Below are 20,192 nucleotides of genomic sequence, written 5' to 3'. Positions count from 1 at the left end.
ATAATGATATGCGTTCAACAAGGTAGCCCAATAACCCAAACAACGTAACAGGCAACGCCCCTGACACTCCCGAAGAAGAAAAAAACACCATCTTATATGTTTATGTTAGGCTACTCAGCAGGCGCTCGCTCACTCAGTACGCGCTGAAGGCTCGTTGCAAAATAGCCAATGCGTTTAACAGACTAGAAATGAGAAGATCCCCCAATAACCAACAGGTCTGGTGTTTGGGTGCACTTTGGATTCCCTTTAAGCTATAATGGTGATGGCAAGAGAGTGGTGGATAAATAAACAACGGTATGTCGCATCTGCAACATGACAGGGTACACCAGCGGGATTACAAAAAAAAAAAAAAAAAAACCAGCGGGAATATCTGGGATATATGCGTCAGTACTATCTGGGAAAAGACGAAAAAAAGGAGAAACATGCACGCAGCAAACTATCCCTGCAGCATTTAGACACTATAGCTTACAGGGAATCCAACCCAAACACCAGACCTGTTGGTTATTTTAGGATCTTATATTTCTGGTCTGTTAAATGCATTAGACATTTTGCAACGAGCCTTCAGCGCGTGCTGAGTGAGCGAGCGCCTTAGGGGCCGTTCACATATCGTGCCTAAAAACGCATGGAAAACGCTAAGCGCGTCTTTCTCCTGAGGCGTCTGTCTTTGCTAAGCAACAATGACGTGCTCTCTCCATGAGACGCGGAAATTTCAGCGAAGGATAAATGGATTTGCAGCTCTAAAAATCGCTTGCAGTAGCTCTGCTACTGAATTTATTTCAAAATTGCAATCCATATACAACTATGATCAGCTGTTCCTTCATCTTGGCTGAGCTCTCAACGTTGTTACGGGAAAGGATGAAGCTGATTGGTTGGTTCTTGTCACATGACCCGCGGTGCGCTTGCGGCATTCTGAAAAGTTGAGATGTTTTTACATTTTGCTGTATCTAAAGGCGGTCGCACATTGGACGAGAAGCGCCGCGTCGCGTCGCGCCACATGTAGGACAACTCAAGGTATCGCACACCGGACGCGCACATTCTGTATGCGTGAGCTCAATTTCGCAGCAAGATGGGAGAGTTTTAACTAAATCTATTATTATTATTTTAAATATATAATTTTAATTGATAAAAGCTGAGTTTTGAACGTTAATTAATGAAAAGAATCTGTGTTATTATAATAAGTCTGTTATTGTTTTGTTGTATCTGTTGTCTAGGCAACTGTGCAGCTGAAAACGTAACCAAACACTTTGTAATGTTTTATTTGAATGAGACAAGTGTACTGTATTTTAATTTCAGTTTCAGTTTATAACATCTGGGTTTTTTAATATAAAACTGCGGATGGCGCTCTGTGGCGCGGCAGAAATTTGAACAGCGTTCTGAGTCGTAGCTGGGCGCCGCGGACAGATGCCGAATGGCGCCGCCGGTGTGTGTACACCCATAGAGAATAATGTGTTCGAATTTTAAAGACGTGGCGCGACGCGACGCGGCGATGCGCTTCCCGTCCGGTGTGCGACCCCCTTAAAACGTATCGAACCGAACCGAACCGAACCGAACCGAACCGTGACATCAGTGTATCGTATCGAACCGAACCGTGAATTTTGTGAACCGTTACACCCCTAATATATATATATATATATATATATCTGTCTCTTCGTTGAGTATTCATGGAGTTACAGTTACTTTTTTCCCCTCGATGTCAAATGATATTTCGGTTTGCACGGCTCAACAAACACCTGGATTTTTCTCTTGTTTTGTTCTAATGAGTGGATTGTGTGCATTAATATTTTAAGAAGCTCTTAAAAATATATATAAATGACTTTACCATGTTGTGACGATGGATAGCAATTGATGTGACGTTCAGAACTTCAGCCTGACAGATAAAATCTCACAAGCACATATAAACACTGATTTTCATGTGTATAATATATTCTTCTAAGTGTTTTGTGCCGTTTCGCTGCAGGGTTTTAATGTGAAAGGCTGTGAATTCTCTATTTAGACTTCAAGTGTTCAGAGACATCGCGAGCTCGCGGACATTTGGCTGCCGCGAATATATCATGTTATTACTTTAAACAGTTCAGAAACATCTGAATTCAGCTATTGGTGTGTTCTAACGTGTGGATTGCGTTCAATCGCCGATATAATTTAATTATAAAAGGTCTTAAGAATAAATTCGCTCGTTGTGAGCTCCGTGGATACAGCCTGAGCTGAGCAGCCGTGATTCTTCTCTCTGACTGCTCTCTGCCCAGACATCAAGTATTCATAAGCTGTATCACGCTGTCAAATTATATTTCATTTTGCACACATAAACAGTTCAAAAACACCTGAATTCTGCTCTTGTTGTGTTCTAATGGGTGGATTAGTGCAATTCGCTGTGATATTATTTTTGGAAGCGCTTAAAAAATGCTGATGAAGTGCTCATTTCTCTCTCGTCTTTCTCTCTGTTCTTTGGCCAGAGACATAATTTATAAATGAGATCTGACCCGGTAATAATAACATATGTTGGTTTAGCTTGTCAGTGTGAATGAAATGTGTAGCCTATTTATTTGTCCGATCTCGCACCGAAACGCGGCTGTCATGTGGACTTCAAGTGTTCAGAGAAATACACCGCGAGCTCGCGGACATTTGGCTGCCGCGAATATATCATGTTATTACTTTAAACAGTTCAGAAACATCTGAATATAGCTCTTGGTGTGTTCTAACGTGTGGATTGCGTGCAATCGCCGTTTTAAAAGGTCTTAAATAAGAATGAATTCGCTCGTTGTGAGCTCCGTGGAGACAGCATGAGCTGAGCAGCCGTGATTCTTCTCTCGTCTTTCTGACTGCTCTCTGCCCAGAAATCAATTATTAATGAGCCCTAATATGTTGGTTTAGCTTGGCAGTTTGAAGGAAATTTTATTATTTACTTGTATTTGTATTTAACCGGTTTAAAAGTGAAACGAAACCCGACTCCGCCCCTAAATCTCATTGCAACTGTAGGGGCGCAATTTTTCTCAGACAATGTAAGTCTATGGGTAATGAATTTTGACATTTAAAAATTAATAAAAAAAAACTTTAAGTCTGATCAGTCTGAAAAGATATAGCACACACCACCGCTCTATCCCGCAGGTGTCTGCCGAGTTTGGGGCTTGTGGCTTTAAAGCCCTAGGAGGAGTAGCGTACAGAATTTCTGTCAGAAAAATAATAATAAGAAAAAAAAGAAGAAGTTTAAATAGCATAACAGTATGTTGGCTTGTTGCCAAGCCAACATAACTAGTGATGTTTAATTATTAATCACATCAAAAAATAAACGTTTTAGTTTACATATATGTGTGTGTACGTACTGTGTACATTTATTATGTATATATAAATACATAAACAATATATATTTAGAAAATATTTACATGTGTTTATTTTATTTATATTATATATAAATATATTTAATATATTAACATAATATATTTATCTTTAATATTTAAGTTAATGTGTTTCTATATATATATATATATACATAATAAATACAGGCACAAAATTATATTAGTATTTTAATGATACTAAAATGTATCTGATCCATCGTCAAAATGAAAGAAAATATATATTAAAAAAATTGCTTAGTAAATTATTAATGATTAGTGTAAAGTAATTCTAAGGGTTGAAACAGTATGCATTTTTGTGCAAGATGCATGTAAGCGGAATGGGGAAAAATGCAAGGTGTAGAGATGCTTTTTTTTAATTGAATTTTTAAGTTGAACTTACTTTAAGAACACTGTGTCATGCACAAGATCCTGCAAAAGACTTGAACGTAAGCACAGCTGTCAAACACATCTGTCTACTGTATGTTTACAGCAGTGGAAAAGCAGTGCAAATGACTGCAAAAACACATTCGGTGAAAATGGCCCCTAAGTCTGGAATAATATCTCAACATCCAGATTTAAATGTAATAATTTATCAGACTTTTATTAAAATATTTTTCAATGAGAAAAACCAAAAGCAATTTATTATATCCAACAATTTTAGCAATACCACAATACCAAGTTTTGTGAGTGAATGACAACCAGATTAGTAGTGGAATGAAAAGCTTATGATTATTGATAATTCAGTGCTAAGTAAATCTAAAATAGTATTTTAAACCAGTCATGGTTGGAGCCTTTCTAGTGTCATTGGTGTTTATCTGTATTTTACACATGTATTTAATTAAAATAAAATTGTGGTGCTATATTTGATTTACTGTAGTATGCTATAGTGTGGCGGTGTGTGTCTTCTCTTTCTCTCCCAGTCTGAATACATGCAGGAGGCCAGTCTGATCATGGCTAAGCTTTGTTATGTGGAGGCTGATTACAGGGAAGCACTGAATCTGTACAGTCGTGTGAATCTGGATGAGATGCAGCTGGTAGGAGCTCCGGTGTACAGACTGTCCATGATCGCTGAGGCCTATGCCACCAAAGGTAAATAATCAACGTAGTAGCTCAGAAATGACATAACAGAATTGCTGTCTTTGTGAAAGCACAAACCCGAGCTTGCTGTTGCAGGTACACTGTTTATGTATGCGCTGTGAAACTGTGTAACTTGCTTTTGCATAACTAGAACCCAAACATCATGTTTCTGCAATCAAGTACAAATTTGTGTCCTTACTGCAAGCAAAATGCTGCGCAATGCAACAAAATCACAGCAGTAGGATAATATTCAATATTTTATACAGCAATTTGAAGTGTTTTTTTTTTTTTAACCACTGGGATTTTACTTTTCATGCAGTATAAATTCTATATATTACGTGACTTTAAATTTTTTCAAGAAATGAATGCTGTTACTTAGCAATGATGCATTCAGTTGATGAGAAGTGACAGTAAAAAAAAAAATCTAATGTAAAAAAAAAAAAAAAATCTAGTTTTTGTTAACTTTCCATTCATCAAAGAATACTAAAATAATTGTATCACTGTTTCCAAAAATATTAACAATGTCTCGTTACATTTTTCAGAAATACTACTAATAACAAGTGATTCTTTATTGCTAAATCAACATATTAAATGATTATAGAATAATTTCTTAAGGACCATGTGACACTGAAGACTGGAGTAATGGCTGCTGAAAATTCAGTTTTGTCATAACAGGAATCAGTTTAGAAATATATTAAAATGGAATTTATTGAAAAAAGGAAAAATTTTGTATCATTTTATTTTAATTTTATTTATTTGAGTGTGTATGTTTGATCATGTACTGTAAACCAGACATAGTTGAGTATGAGAGACTTCTTTCAAAAACATTATATACATCTTGCCAACCCCAAATATCTTTGGGTGGTGTATATCATCTTTAATTATGTTAACAGTTATTTTTTTTATGCTCACCTGGTCAAAACATTGCAGAGATGCTTCCCAGATCCATGCAGTTCATATTTTGTCCTTTGGGAGGCAGCATTGCTGTAATACTGTATGTGATGCTCTGCAGAGAAAAGTGTTTGCTACTAAATCCTCTGCTCTGAACACACACACTTTTAATTCCGAGCACAGTGAATGTGTTTGCCAGGACCGCAGCGTGAGGTCTTTGAGCAGACTTCTGACAGATCGGCGGTACTGTGGGGCTCTGGGGAAAAACTGCAGGGTGGCACAGAGCCTGTCTCATCCAATCACCTCATAGCATTTCTGTGACTGACAACTACTTCTACGGGGGGCAGCTTCCTCCCTGGACCCCAAACATCCATCACGCTCTAGATACCACAGACAAACACACGTGTGTGTGTCATCTCACTGGCGCATCCTGCCTCATCTCCTGTGTATATTAAACTCTCGTCCTAAATTATAAAAAATCTCCCTCTTGCCTCCCTCTGGCTGTCCTGAGGCGTCAGATTTACTGCAGCCATTATGCAGGTCATTAAAGAGCCCGGTCACTGTAATGGAGTTTGTCTTAGAGCTGGCTAGTATAACGGGCTTTAAACCTGTAAGTCGAGGTACATGTGTGTGTTTAGGGGGACGCAGCAGTCGAGAGGAACAGATTTGTGATGAATATGTTATCTGTATCCAGACAGAAGTGAATGTGGCTTTTTCAGACCTTCTAAGATTAAGTTTAGGGCTCCAGTGTAGCAGGTCTATATAAGGTAAAGGGATTTACAGCATGTACACTCTCTCTCTGTCACTCTCTCTCAGTTTTTTTCCCCATTTTTCTCTTTGGGGATTGGTGTGGAACACTAAGACCTTAGAAAATCCCTATGCCTTACTTTGACACGGAATTGAACTTTTCCATAAAGCTAGAGTGTGTCATTTCTGTGCCCATATGAGCGTGGTTCTCCACTGTTTCAAGCCCAAGACTCTTCATTATCCGTAACAATGTTTGTACGTTCAAAACTTATTTTAATCTTAGGCCACTTCTGGGTTCTGTAAGGTTTCCTGAAGTTCTCTTTTTTTATACTCATCATTCTACATTATAAAATATTTTAGAGCCTTGCATAAATAAAATAAAATTCAATTCAATTAATGCATTTAGTAGACGCTTTTTTCCAAAGCAAATTGCATTCAGGCTAACATTTTTTACCTAACATGTGCTCCCTGGGGATTGAACCCACAACCTTTCACGACTAACGAAATGCTGTGTGTATATGAAAGGTATGTGTATATTCATTGTAAAATGCCCTCGAAATTTTAAGGTTTTATTAATTTACATGAATTACAATTTTAAATTAGGCTGCCTCCTATATCCTGGTTTTGAAAAAACTGATGTTGACGGGGTTAAATTAATAGATAAAAATGTCTCATTTGTTAGTGGTTTTAGATTATTTTAATGCCTGTTTTGTCTTCTTTTAGACAAAACTATAATAAATTCTTTAAAAAAAAAAAAGTCTTACTGACCCAAACCTTTAAACAATAGTGTAGGTGACTTTAACCGATCATTAATATATTATGCCAATCAGTCCACTCTCGTTCTCCTCCTGTCTTACTGAGACTTCACAGGGCACTTTTAATCAGGGCCTCGTCATTACCTTCTTGCTTGTGATAGATTATTCGTCTCCGTTTTCATTTCAGAATCATTTAGTGTCTCGGTAACCGACTGTTTTCTTCATCCTGTGATATCTGTTTTTAAGCCGTTATCTATTATTGAAGCAGTTTGAAATATAGTTAGGAGGGCTACAGTTTCTGTTTCCTGTCACATTGCCATTCTGTCATGAAAACTTTATCTGCATGGAGAACCCAATACTAACGGCAGCCAAACAAACAGCTCTCATCATGTTTACCAGCCACCTGAGCGCTGAGTCTGGCCTGTTTTCCTCATGCTTTAAGGGATTTAAGATGAAGCTGAAGCTGAAGCCAGTAGACAGAGATTGGCCACAGATTGTGTGACATGTCTAAAGAACCGTTCTTGTATCTTTACCGCATTACTTGGCTCTCAGCTGACCCAGACGAGGCAAAGAGATACGACAGACATCAGCTTGTGCTAAAACATTTAAAGCTTTTCTGGTTTGTCTGAGGCCTTTGATTTTCTCACACATGTATATTTCAGTATCTTAGTTCCTCTGTCCGGCCAGAACAAAGGAAACAAACTCTTATTATATGAACAAAGCGTAACTTGTTCAGTTTGACCCTTTAAGAATGAATATAATATCCTCAAAGTAAGGATCAAAGCATAATAGTGTATTTCATTGGTCACTTGAATTAGAGTTGACAGAAGTGCTGTGCTTCTGAAAGTTTCACAAGTGAATACTGTGGCTCAGTAGAAATGAATGGAACTATGATTTTAAAAGAAATAGGGTTTGATTGATGGCAGAATTTTGGCTTTGGTGTGATAGCAGCCATATGAGACATCAATGCTAAATCGATTCCTCAAGCAACAAATAAACAGCTTTGGGTGACTTATGAAATGTAAGTGCTGTCAGTCCATTCAGTAATTCAAATCTCAGTTTTTTATTTTTTATTAATGTCGTTTTTTTCTAGTTAACACAAAAGAGGTTTTGTAGTTCATTTGGACAACGTGCACATACATTAAATATCATTTGTAATTCATAGAATTTGTGTTTTTTTTAATTTTTTTAATTTTTAAAAACTTAATAATGTGTGTGTGTGTGTGTGTGTGTGTGTGTATGTGTGTGTGTGTGTGTGTGTGTGTGTGTGTGTGTGTGTGTGGATAAGGCGTTATGATGCACAAGCCTCTTAAGTGCTGTTAATAATTTTCAATAGATTCTTTTCATTTTCATCAAAGTGAAAGAACTAAACATAATCATGTTTAATTTAAAATGGCACTTATAGACTTTTGTTTTCTGAACTCTTCATATATATATATATATATATATATATATATATATATATATATATATATATGCGTGTGTGTGTGTGTGTGTGTGTGTAATTTTTTGTTTATTATTATTATTTACTTAATTCCTGATGGTTGTTTTATTGTACTGCTATACCACATGGCTCTAAAAGGGAACCAGTTAGGTCGTTGTTCACACTTCAGATTAACTTTATTACAATGATCTTTCTGAATGTGGCAGAGCACTAGGACAACTCTGTGTGCCTTTCTAGCTCTTGGCATGTGTAAGTCATCTCTTCTCTCTGCTGTTTGTTCATAGGTCTCTGTCTGGAGAAAGTGCCCATGGCATCCCCGTCACTGTCCGGTCGTAACGCAGAGCGAGACCAGGAGATAATCACTTGTTATGAGAAGTCCGGAGACATCGCCCTGCTCTATCTTCAGGAGGTAGAAAAGGTATTTCCAAATATTCTTTCACTATATTTTTTCTTCTTCTTCTATTTTCACATTTTTTATTCCCATTCTCATATTCCCATTCTCATAGACATTTTAAATCTACATAGATTTTCTTAGCAGCGGGAGAGATTTGCACACTACTGCTGGAGAGAGCCAGCCATCCGTGAGACTAATCTCTTCCTGTCCCACCTGTGAACTTTAAATCACAATTAAAGCTTTTTACAGGTCAAAGTTTGTTTTCTTGCAGAGGAAGATGAGTCTCCGTTTCCTTTGAATGGTTTTCACAGCACTAATTCTCTTTGTTGGAATCGTAGTGGCCAGATTTATTCCCCTGCACAATGCTCAGTATTTACTGCTTGTGATTTAGCGTGGTGGAGAAGGGAGGGAGCGTAGAGAGAGAGAAAGAGAGTGAATGATGGTGAGAGAGGAGAACGGCAGAGCTTGTGTTCTGCTGCAGTGTTGACACTGCATTTTTTAGGTGATGCCGAAGTTTTACGTTTGACCTTCATGCTAGAAACTCGTACTCTCCCAACCGCCATCCTCTCTAAAGTGTTCCCCGGGTAAACATAGTAAACAGCCTGACTCTGTGTTTCTTTAGAAGACATTTGGTCTGGATTTGCTGAATAACTAATAGGAAGTGTCCAGGAAAGAGTTTGAGGCTGTTTCAGTTATGATTGACAGTAATATTTGATTGACTTGTGTCCTGTCTTCAGGCTCTTAGTGTTGGCATTCAGAACCGCAGTCCAAAGCCCGGTCCGGTCACACAGGAACAGGAACTTGGCTACTTCCTGGAGACAGGACTTCAGAGGGCTCATGTTATTCATTTTAAAAATGGGTGAGTATTTGAGTGTTTATATTGTCAGGAACTAGGGCTGGGTGATATAGCTGAAAATATATATTTCCATATTTGTCTTGACAATATCTATTTAGAACAAACAGCCCCTGTTGCTAATTAGATTTAAGTTGATTAATGAAAGTCATGAACATAAATTAAAAATTGTATTCAGCAAGGATGCATTAAATCTATCACAAGTGACAAAATACATTCATAATTAAAATAAATATTTCTATTTTAAATAAATGCTTTTGAACTTTTGTTCATCCAAGAATTATTACTTTTTCTTGATTATCAATTCAGCATATAATAACCATTTCTGCTGAAAATTCAGCTTTGACGTGACATGAATAAATTACATTTTAAAACAGTTTAATTTAAGATAACTTTTGGTTCTACTGATTTTTTGATCAAAGAAATGGATCCATAGAGAATTCTTTCAAAAATATGAAAAAAAAAACTCTTTCCTACCCTAAACATTTAAATGTAATGTTATGGCAATGATGATTCTGAATAGTGATTAAAAAAATTATTTTAAATACAATTTTGAAATAAATGATTGATGCTGACTGATTGAATTGATTCAAACAAACGAATCAAACCCACTTTATCAAGGTTTTACAAACTAGATTAGTAACAAACTCTAACTTTTTATTTGACTAAATTAAATAGTCAAATAAAATGTGTAGCTTTATATCACCAGCAAAATCCTCTCAAATATGTTGCATATATAATTTTCAATATACAATTCAGCTCTATCTGTAGCACAACACTCAATTATGATTGGCAGCCCAAACATGCTTCCTTTAGAAACACCATTCATTTCTCATTCCCTCTGTTCAAACATCTATTGTTTTTTTCCTCATCACTCCTCTTTCCCTCAGACACGTGCTTCAGTGAGTGGTCTAGGAATCTGCTGAGCTTTCTGTCTGCCCACTAATTCTCTGTCTGTCTGTGTGCCTTTTTTTCCCTAAATGCTTAATTGATCCTCTGTAGTTCTCAGCATTTGCATGTCTGTGTGTTTCACGTTATTTATGTGTGTTCTGATGCCACACTCTCCCCCTGCACCACGGCTTCTGCATCATGGAGTCGTATGTTTGACGACAACTCGTACGTATCCCTACACTATCTTCATGTAGAGTAGTGCCATGCTTTTACTGTAGCAGCACACACAGAAGCCAAACATAGTTAGCTGCCTATGTAAGCAGCCTTTAAAGCATCTTGGGCACGCTCTCAACATAAAGGCTGCATTCAATTTTACATAAGGTACTTCTTTTAAAAAAGATTTAAAAATCTTACTGAAACCAAACTTTTGAACGGTAGTGTAGCTGTAGCAGACACTGCCAAATGCACCTTCTGATTGTAGAGAGAGTAACCGATCTACTATGCAGTCTATTCAGTGATCAGTCTGTTGTAGTAGGGAAAGGGAAGACATTGGAAGGTTGAAGAAGTAAGAGACAAGTTGTCCATCTTCTGTCCTATTCATTTTTCATCTCTGTTCTGTTCGGTTAGGTGCTCTTTTTCCTGATTTGCAGTACTAGAATAAAACGTGTGGTGGACTTACACATGCCAGTATGAGACTCGCCATCATTATTTATTTGTGCAGTGAGTGTGTGGTCTGCTTCCATATGGATGCAGGTGGGGCTTCTGTCACTGCTTGAAATGCATCTGAGTGAAATATGACCACTGCATTGGTGCATTGTGGGTAATGTTTATGTTAGGTTCATTAATGATTGAAAGGCAATGTCTTTAAACCTGACACAACATGCATTTCCTACAGAATAACACATGTTCAGTCCTCAGCCTGAACTCTGTAGAGTAATTTAAAGGTATTAAAATTACAGCTATTATTTTATATGGCTGATAGCAAAAGTCAATACTTTTATCTAAAAACAAAAAGCCAAATTACCATAAACAACAAAAAACAAAAAAGTGAATTTAGGCATCAAAGCAGTATAACACACTGTATGAAATAGATATTAAAGGGCTTTGCTAAAAAATTTGGCTAAAAAGAACATTATTTTGTGTATTTGGTGTAAAGAAATGTGTTTATGGGGTTTAAGGTAAAAAAAAAACACACATTATTTTCCACATAATGTACTTTACTGTTGCTCCTCTATGCACCGTCTTCTGAAACACGTCAATTTTTACAAGCTCGAATTTTACAAAGATTTGTATTATTTAATTATTAGTGTTTTAAAGATGGTGGTTGAATTGACCGTTTTATTTGTTAGCTCCGTTTCTCTCTGTCATGCTTGCTCTCATCCCAGTTTCGACACTTCTGTCTCTCTCAACACGTACTGTACTGCTTCTCCCTGCATTCACATGCTTCTCTGCAACGCTTCACACCTCCACAGCCCGAAGCTTTGTTCTCTGGTCTTTTACACATTCTTGGTGTGTGTTTGTGTGCTGTCAGTTTGTAAAAAGGCTGTGGGAATATCGCAGTCTGAGGATATCGACCCCAGTCGCTGACAGGTGCTAACACGTATAGGTGCATCTGTATCCAGAACTCATGTAATCAGTGTGCCCTACAGGCCCTGATAACTTCCTGTCCATTGACAATAAACTGCTTTAGTTTGACTGCTTGATGCTTGAGCTCATTAAATCGTGGCAGAGGTCTGACCAGTCCTGAGGGTGCGTGCTTGTTTTCCATGTGTTCGTATAATAACAAGTTTGTATGGAGTCGATGAGAAATGAGTTGATGTCAGCCATCAGGTTTTTTGCAGCTCTCTAGAGATGATTAATGGATCTGTTTTCTCTCCATTTCCCGGTGCTGCAGTAACCTGACCCGTGGTGTCGGCCGCTTCCGAGAGATTCTCCGAGCCGTTGAGACCAGAACCACTCAGAACCTGCGTATGGTGCGTTGTGTGTGTTTATGGCTTTGTGTTGTCTCTGTCTAGAATAGTGGTTCTCAAACTTTCTGACTCCGAGGTCCATCATTATCCAAGACAAAATGCAAAATCCCACCATGAAGATTTCAGTAGATTTACTTCTGCTTTAGTGACAGCTTCTTTTTAATAAATTATATGATTATAAATGGGTTTCCACTTGTTTTATGATTTGTAAGCAAAGGCTTTTAAAAAGTATTTTAACTTAAAAATATAGCAATTTCTCTGCAGTTATACCATTTAAAATAATAAAATATTTTAGAGCTTGACATAATATATTTAATATAATATCATTCTAATAATTTGTTTGAAATTGTACATACATTTTAATCTTAATTTTTAGAGTTTTATCTTTTAAGCTTTATTTAAAGGATTTTATGTATCGGGCTGAGAACTTTCTGTATATGTGTGTGTTTAGACTATCGCCAGGCAGCTTGCAGAGATCCTGCTGAGGGGCATGTGTGAGCAGAGTTACTGGAACCCACTGGAAGACCCCCCTAACCACTCCCCCCTGGATGACCCTCTCAGACCCACCCCTCACACTAAGGACTACGCCCTCAGCCGCCGCCCACGCACCTACTCAGGAGAAAAGTAGCACATCTCATTCAAAATAATAAATGCTGTATATACAAGTAAAACACTGGAATGTTCACAATTGGCACCACTGTTTCATGTGTTGCCTAAAACAAGCAATGTGTACCAGATACAAATTTTTGTAGGAGGCAAGAGGAAATATTTTTCATCCAATACTGTTCTCATTATCACAGTTGAGGTTGTTTGGAGTATGGGGGTCACATCACATCATTCAAATTCTCTGTGTTCATTTTGTCATTTTGACCTAAAGTCAACCCGTCCGCCCATGGAGCTGGACATTCAGAAAATGTAGAAAGTAGACATATATTAATCTTACTTTTTCAGCAAAAAAAATGCAATACAAAACTGTCTTGAGATGTTGAACAAGACAATTAAGTCATATGTTGTTTGTGTTGTTATCGCGTTTTTAAATATGCGTTTCCCTTAAAATACGTTGCCTGATAAGGGTATAAAAAAAGGCATATCTTCAATGTTGACAATGAATGGTGTCATAAGGTAAATTGTGGCCCCAGTTCTGATTATGGTATGGGGTGTGTGTGTGTGTGTGTAAGGGGGTTTGCCGTTCCCCCTTGGTGTTTATGGGGGGTGGGGGCTGATGTAGAAAATACAGAAGTCACAGAAATCACTCAAAATATAAAGGGGAGCCCCTTGATTAAAAAAAAAAAAGAAAAAAGATATGTATATCTAAGAGAAGTGGGGTTGGGGGTGGGAGGGGTTATAAATCACATCAAGGAGAGCAGATCGCCCTCAGTAGAAATCACATTCCATGGCCAGGGGCCAATAAGGAAGAGCCTTATTGGTCTTCCTGGATTCTAGGCCCAATGTACATAGTCCACTTTCTATTTTTTTTTTTTTTTGTTTAAAAATTGTGCAAATGTTAATATTTGCATGTAAAACAGATAATATTACATTTAGATTACTACATTTTTAACTAGGTTTTTATTCTTGCAGGCTTTCACATGTTTCACAATAATCCATGTTTGTTTGCATCAGATAAATCATAGAATTATTGATTACTTTTTTATATCCTAAACATATCCTGAGAGATGCAAAATATCCCAAATATATCAAATATATTGCAACAATTATTTTGAATGTTTTACTTATGCCCAGATCATATACAAAAGTGACATTTTGCTGATCATTTTCCACTCTTGCCTGTTTTAGGGATATCGTCCAAAAATTGTTTATTTATTTTTATGATGTAACATGAAAATTAAAACAAGGGGCAAAAATTAATTGATCAGAATCCTGGAAGTTTGTTTCATGTCACTGTATTCATGATGTCATGGATGGAAAAATTCATGATGGCCTTTCTCTCTCTTTCTAGTTTGTTTTGTCCACAGGAGAACACAGAGGAGGCCTTGCTCCTATTGTTAATCAGCGAGTCCATGGTGAGTAGCAGTAAAGATCTGGTGACCCTCTGACCTGCTGTGGTTTAACATCTAATGTTACTAGTAGTGTGTCAGTTATCCCTTGCATAGTACACTTCTGTTTCATTTTTATTTGAAAATTCATAACTGAATTGATCAAGGACACATTCAATTAATCAAAAGTGGCAGTAAAGATGTTTATAATGTTACAAAAGATTTGAATTTTAAATAAATGAAATAAACGCTGTTTGAACTTTCAAAACATCAAAGAATCACAGGAATATATTAAAATAGAAAACCGTTATTTTAATTTTATCATAAATGTTTCACAATATTGATTTTTTTTTAACTTTGTTTTTGATCAAATAAGGAGATTAATTTCAAAAGCATAAAAAAAAAAAATTTGAACAATAGTCTAGTGTACTCCTGTATGTTTTTAATTTGTGTACTAATATCTGTATCTATCGTAGGCTAACAGAGACGCCGTGTTGAGTCGAATCCCTGAACACAATAACGACCGAATCATCAGCCTCCAGAGCGCCTCGCTGGTGTACGACCTGCTGACCATCGCGCTCGGCCGACGCGGACAGTATGAGATGCTCTCAGAGGTGAGGTCCCGCACACACTCATGGGAACATTCTGGAATACTCCCTCCCTCAGCTGGACGAGTTAAACCTCCTGGTGTGGTTGACCAGACCTGCACTCTACACTACCACTGTGTGAATGTCTGTGTCTGCTTTAGAGGTTATAATAGTGTGCGTGCACCAGAATACTGCTTCAGTATTTATAATATATGATTTCATGTTATTATATTATATCATATAGCTTTTTTGTATTCAGAACAAACCTAGATTCAATTTAAGTCTGCATGTCGCAAATTTGACAAACAGCATCATTAATAACTTTATACTTAATGTTTTATTTTTGCCACGGACAAGGCGCAGTGTTTGTTTTCAGAAGCCTGGCTTATTTAGGACATAACAGGCTGGCAAAGAAAAGCATTTTTGGTGTGTGTATTGGTTTGTAGTGTGATGTTTTCATTAGTGTACCTGGGCAGGTTTTTCTCTTCCGTCTCCATCTGTTGATCATGCTGTTGTTGCTAATGTTGGACTCCGTATAACTTTTTGCTCTTCCTTTTGTATTCAAGGATTTTTTGGTTGTGCAATCACAGGGCCCCAGGAGCTTGTCATATTTAGTGTGTGCCCTCTGCAGGGTCATGTGTGTGTTTGTGTAGCTGTTTGTTATATAGATCTTATTGTTCAATGAATTGCTCTCTGCTAAGCTGCTAGTGTGATTAGCTGCAAAGCCTCAGAGACACACTGAATGCCTGTGGCACTCTGGGTAATCTTCAGCAGGAGACGTGGCCTGGCTCTGTGTTTGACCTTTGTGTGTGTGTGTCTGTTGGGGGTCATAATTAATGTTCTTAAGTCTTATCTGAGGTTATCTTAATGTCTCCTCTCTACAGTGTCTCGAAAGAGCCATGAAGTTTGCCTTTGAGGAGTTTCATCTCTGGTTCCAGCTCGCTCTTTCACTAATGGCTGCTGGGAAGGTTAGCGTTCCATTTTCTGCTTTCAATGTTCCTCAGAGTTCCCATAGTAATAGCAAACCTAGAAATATCAGCCAATTTTAAAGTTGGGATTTTAGTGAAATGAAAATTAATATTGTTAAAGTCCTTTAATATCATTTATTTTATATCAGTTTAAAATCAAATCTCTTATATATTTAATACTCACTTATATTCTCTTATTTATATGTTGGGGTCTATAAATTGTTTGAAGATTTAAATATATATATTTTTTAATAAATAAACATTTTGTATTTTAAAACACAGTAAAAACTAATATTGTAAAATATTATTACAATTACAATTAACTGGTTTATACTTTTAATATATTTTAATAAACATAATTTATTCCTGTGTCAAAACGAATGTGTGAGTAAAAAAAAAGAAAAAAAAGAAAAAAATATATATATATATAAAATATAAATCTACTAGTAATACTCGTGATGACTCTTGTCTTGGTGTTTGTGTGTGTAGTCGGCTCGAGCAGTGAAGGTACTGAAGGAGTGTATGAGACTAAAGCCAGATGATCCCACTATTCCACTGCTGGCCGTCAAGCTGTGCATTGGAAACCTGCACTGGGTAATAAAAGAGGAATCATGGGAATATACACAGGCTAAATCGGGGAGCTTACCCTGACCTGTTTACGACTCCGTAAATCATCACTGATAGACCGTCCATGAACAGTGAGATGGTGATGATGACATGGGCTGTGTATTTGTGTGTTTTAGCTAGAAGAAGGTGAGCGCTTTGCTAAAGTAGTGATTGATATGGGTGAGAAGGCGGCTGAATTCAGGGCCAAGGGCTACCTAGCAATCGGCCTCGTCTACAGCCTGAGAGCCACAGATGGTAAGCATACCTGTAGTAGAACGCACCATTACCTTTATAAGACTATAATCTTTACTGTATCCTCTGTAACACACTCTATACCTTCCTTATAATGATACTTTACACCCTGGTTTTGTTTATTGTAATGCACTCTGTATCTCTCTATAACAGTCTATATTGTCTCCGTAATTCGTGTTCCTGTAGCTCAACTGGTAGAGCACTGCGCTAGCAAACAAGCGAGCACAAGGTTGGGGGTTCGATTCCCCGGGAACACATGATATGTAAAAATTGATAGCCTGAATGCACTGTAATTCGCTTTGGATAAAAGCGTCTGCTAAATGCATTAATTTCATTTAATTTAATTTAATTCCTTCTATAGTTCTGTATACCCTTTCTCTACCCTCTAACACACTCTGTACCTTCCCAATGTATTTTTATGCATTTTTTTTTTCTTTACCTTATATAATGCACCTAATGAACCACTCCATAATGGTCCTCTATATAACACACTCTATACCCTTTCTGTAATGTCTATTCTGTATCACTATCTATTCTGAATTATTATAATTGTCTTTACCCATCTTCTGTCCTTTATAAAAAAAACAATACTATTTCTTTTATCCCGAAATATAATTTTCCATGTTTTTTCCACTCTCTATAATACACTGTATACTTTTCATCTTTTATAATGCTTTATTTGTTCCTCCATATTTTATGATGAGGGTGGTTGTCAGCCATTGTCTAGCATTATTCAAAGCCCCCCTCTATTTCTGCTATAATTATAACAATGCTGCTTTTTTATATATTAAATTAATTAAACACAATTCATTTGGAGATTCTGTGAGATTCAAGATTCTGATTATGCATGTTTTTCTATAAAAAATATTAGTTATTGGTGGAGGGGGGGGTGTAATTATTATTCCAGTTTTTTTTTAATGGGGGAGCATTTTATTAAGTTTTCATTAATGTTTAAAAATATGATTTAATAATTGTATTCATCCTGATGGCCCACGTGGGAAGTTTTCCCCCCTGCCCCCATGTGAGGAACCACACTGTTCTGCACCAATTCTGTAATTGAGTTGTCTCTGCTCTTATATAACACACTTTAATGCAGTGCATTTATAAAGCTTTATATGCTTTCTCTGCATTCTAACATGCTAACATGCTCTACACCTTTTTTTATAAATTTATACTTTATAATATTTCTAATTTCTTATTTAACACACTCTGTAATAACAATTATATAATTTAATAACCCTGCAATTCTCTATACGTTGTCTTCCCTCTGTTATACACTCTATAATCCTGTGTTGCTCTTTCTCTAACATTAAGGGATCTGAAATCTTGTCCTTACCATTTTCTCACATCTGACGTCTGTCTTTACAGCATCTCTTCGAGGGATGCAAGAAGAGTATCAGAAAAAAGCGCTGAGTGCTTTCCAGAGGTGATTTTCAGATTGTCCTAAATTTTCTCTCTCACACACACACTCACATACTGTGCACACTGACGTGACACACTGTTTCTCTCTCTCAGGGCACAGAGTCTGTCCCCCACTGATCACCTAGCTGTTTTCTACCTGGCGCTGCAGCTGGCTGTATCTCGACAGGTAGGAGAATCAACATCTGCTGCTTGCACACAGCCAGTGAGAATGAAAACTTCTCATTCTCAGATGATGCCTATAAGTATTTACATGTGGATTATTTCATCTGCTTCAAGCCACATCTAGGATGGGCAATATGGCCAAAAATATGATCACAATATTTTTCTTTCATTCAATATTGATATTTATCACTTTATTTTATTTTTTATACCATTAATGAGGAAGGACATGCACTCCTCATGTTTGTTAGACCTCAGGAATGAAAGTAATCAGAGCTTCTCAAAATCAAACATGCTTCTGGTTTACGACTAAATTCAACATATTAAGCTACCTTCTCATTTAGGACCCCATTTGAATTTCCCTAATTTTGTTTTCTTTTTTCCTGTGTTCTCTATTATTTGTATTATCAAAAATGATGTCTAGTGAAATCAATTCTAATAAATTAAAATAATAGTCAAATACAAATATAACAATTTATTTAAAGCAAAGAAGAACAGAAAGAACAGAACTTTTTACTGTATGGATGAAAGAAATGATCTTGGTTGTATCAAATTAATTAATTCTCATCTCATTCTTCTTGCTATGGGGACTTTATTTTGCCTTTATGTCCCTCTCAGTCTGTCTCTCTCCCCAGATGTCATTCTGTTCTTTTTCCTTCTCACTTCTCTCTTGGTCCGATTAAACAATCAGCTAATAAAAGCGTCTTGTGTGTGTGTATATGTCAGATTCCAGAGGCTCTCGGTTATGTACGACAGGCGTTACAGCTGCAGGGCGATGATGTTCATTCGCTGCACCTGCTGGCCCTGCTGCTGTCAGCTCAAAAACACTACCACGATGCTCTCAACATCATCGAGATGGCCCTCAGCGAATATCCCGAGAACTTCATGTGAGTCTAACACACTCACAGTCACTGTCACACTTTATCTAACCTCTCGAGCTTGTAGTTGACAATTACATTTAATCATTTAGCAGACGCTTTATCCAAAGTGACTTACAAATGAGAACAATAGAAGCAATCAGACCAACAACAGAACAAGAACAGTATACAAGTGCCATGACTAGTCTCAGTTAGTCTAGCACAGACTCCGTAGCTATGTGTGTTTTTTTTTTTAAAGAATAGGATAGACAAGAAATTTTAAGTGCTAGTATTAGTTGTTAGACTTAGCTTTATTTATTTATTGATATAGTTTTCGGCAGCCAATCAGAGAATGACGAGGAGCTATTCTTGGATCAGAGATCAGTCAGATGATTCCATGTTCTTTTGCACAGCATTCACACACACACACACACACACACACACACATAAACAGTGGCAGGCAGTGTTTAGACATTTAGAGGCATGCCACAGTGCCCACTCTAATGAGAATGTTTGTGTTTGCTGTAGCAGCTGGGATAGATGGGTACATATCTGCTGCTGGCATCTTCAATTAGACGAGTTAGAAGTATGCGTGTGTGTGTGTGTGTTGGATGTTTGAAGCACTGGGCAGTCCCCACACAAATTCCCTTCTCATTCGATTTGATCAGAGTCCTCTCCATCTGTGTGTTTGTGTGTGTGTGTTGTCGCCCTTCTGGCTGTGTGCTTCAGCCACTTACATAATAGAAAAAAATACAACAGCATTCTTTTTCCTCCAATCCCGTGGCCCTCTTTTTCACCCTGTTTTCCCTCCAGGGTTTTGTGTGTTTGTCCGGTTTGTGTGTGTGTTTCCATGCGTTTTGCTTCATTGCCTTGAAAGGAAATGCACCAGAACATCCAGCCCTCCTTATTCCACACACACAGACACACGCGACAAGATTAATTCAGCAGTTGTGTGGGCGTCCTAGCAGTGTAGTATGCAAATACAGCAGAGATGCT

At 37.2% G+C, this 20,192-nt stretch overlaps 1 pseudogene; it reads left to right on the top strand.

Moving 5' to 3' along the window:
• Window positions 1-20,192, top strand: part of LOC113117529 (tetratricopeptide repeat protein 7B-like) — a 38,902-nt pseudogene that overhangs the window by 3,664 nt on the left and 15,046 nt on the right.

Source organism: Carassius auratus, chromosome 17 (genome assembly GCF_003368295.1).
Source record: "Carassius auratus strain Wakin chromosome 17, ASM336829v1, whole genome shotgun sequence".
In the NCBI taxonomy this organism is placed as follows: domain Eukaryota; kingdom Metazoa; phylum Chordata; class Actinopteri; order Cypriniformes; family Cyprinidae; genus Carassius; species Carassius auratus.
This window is presented reverse-complemented; position numbering and strand designations above follow the sequence as displayed.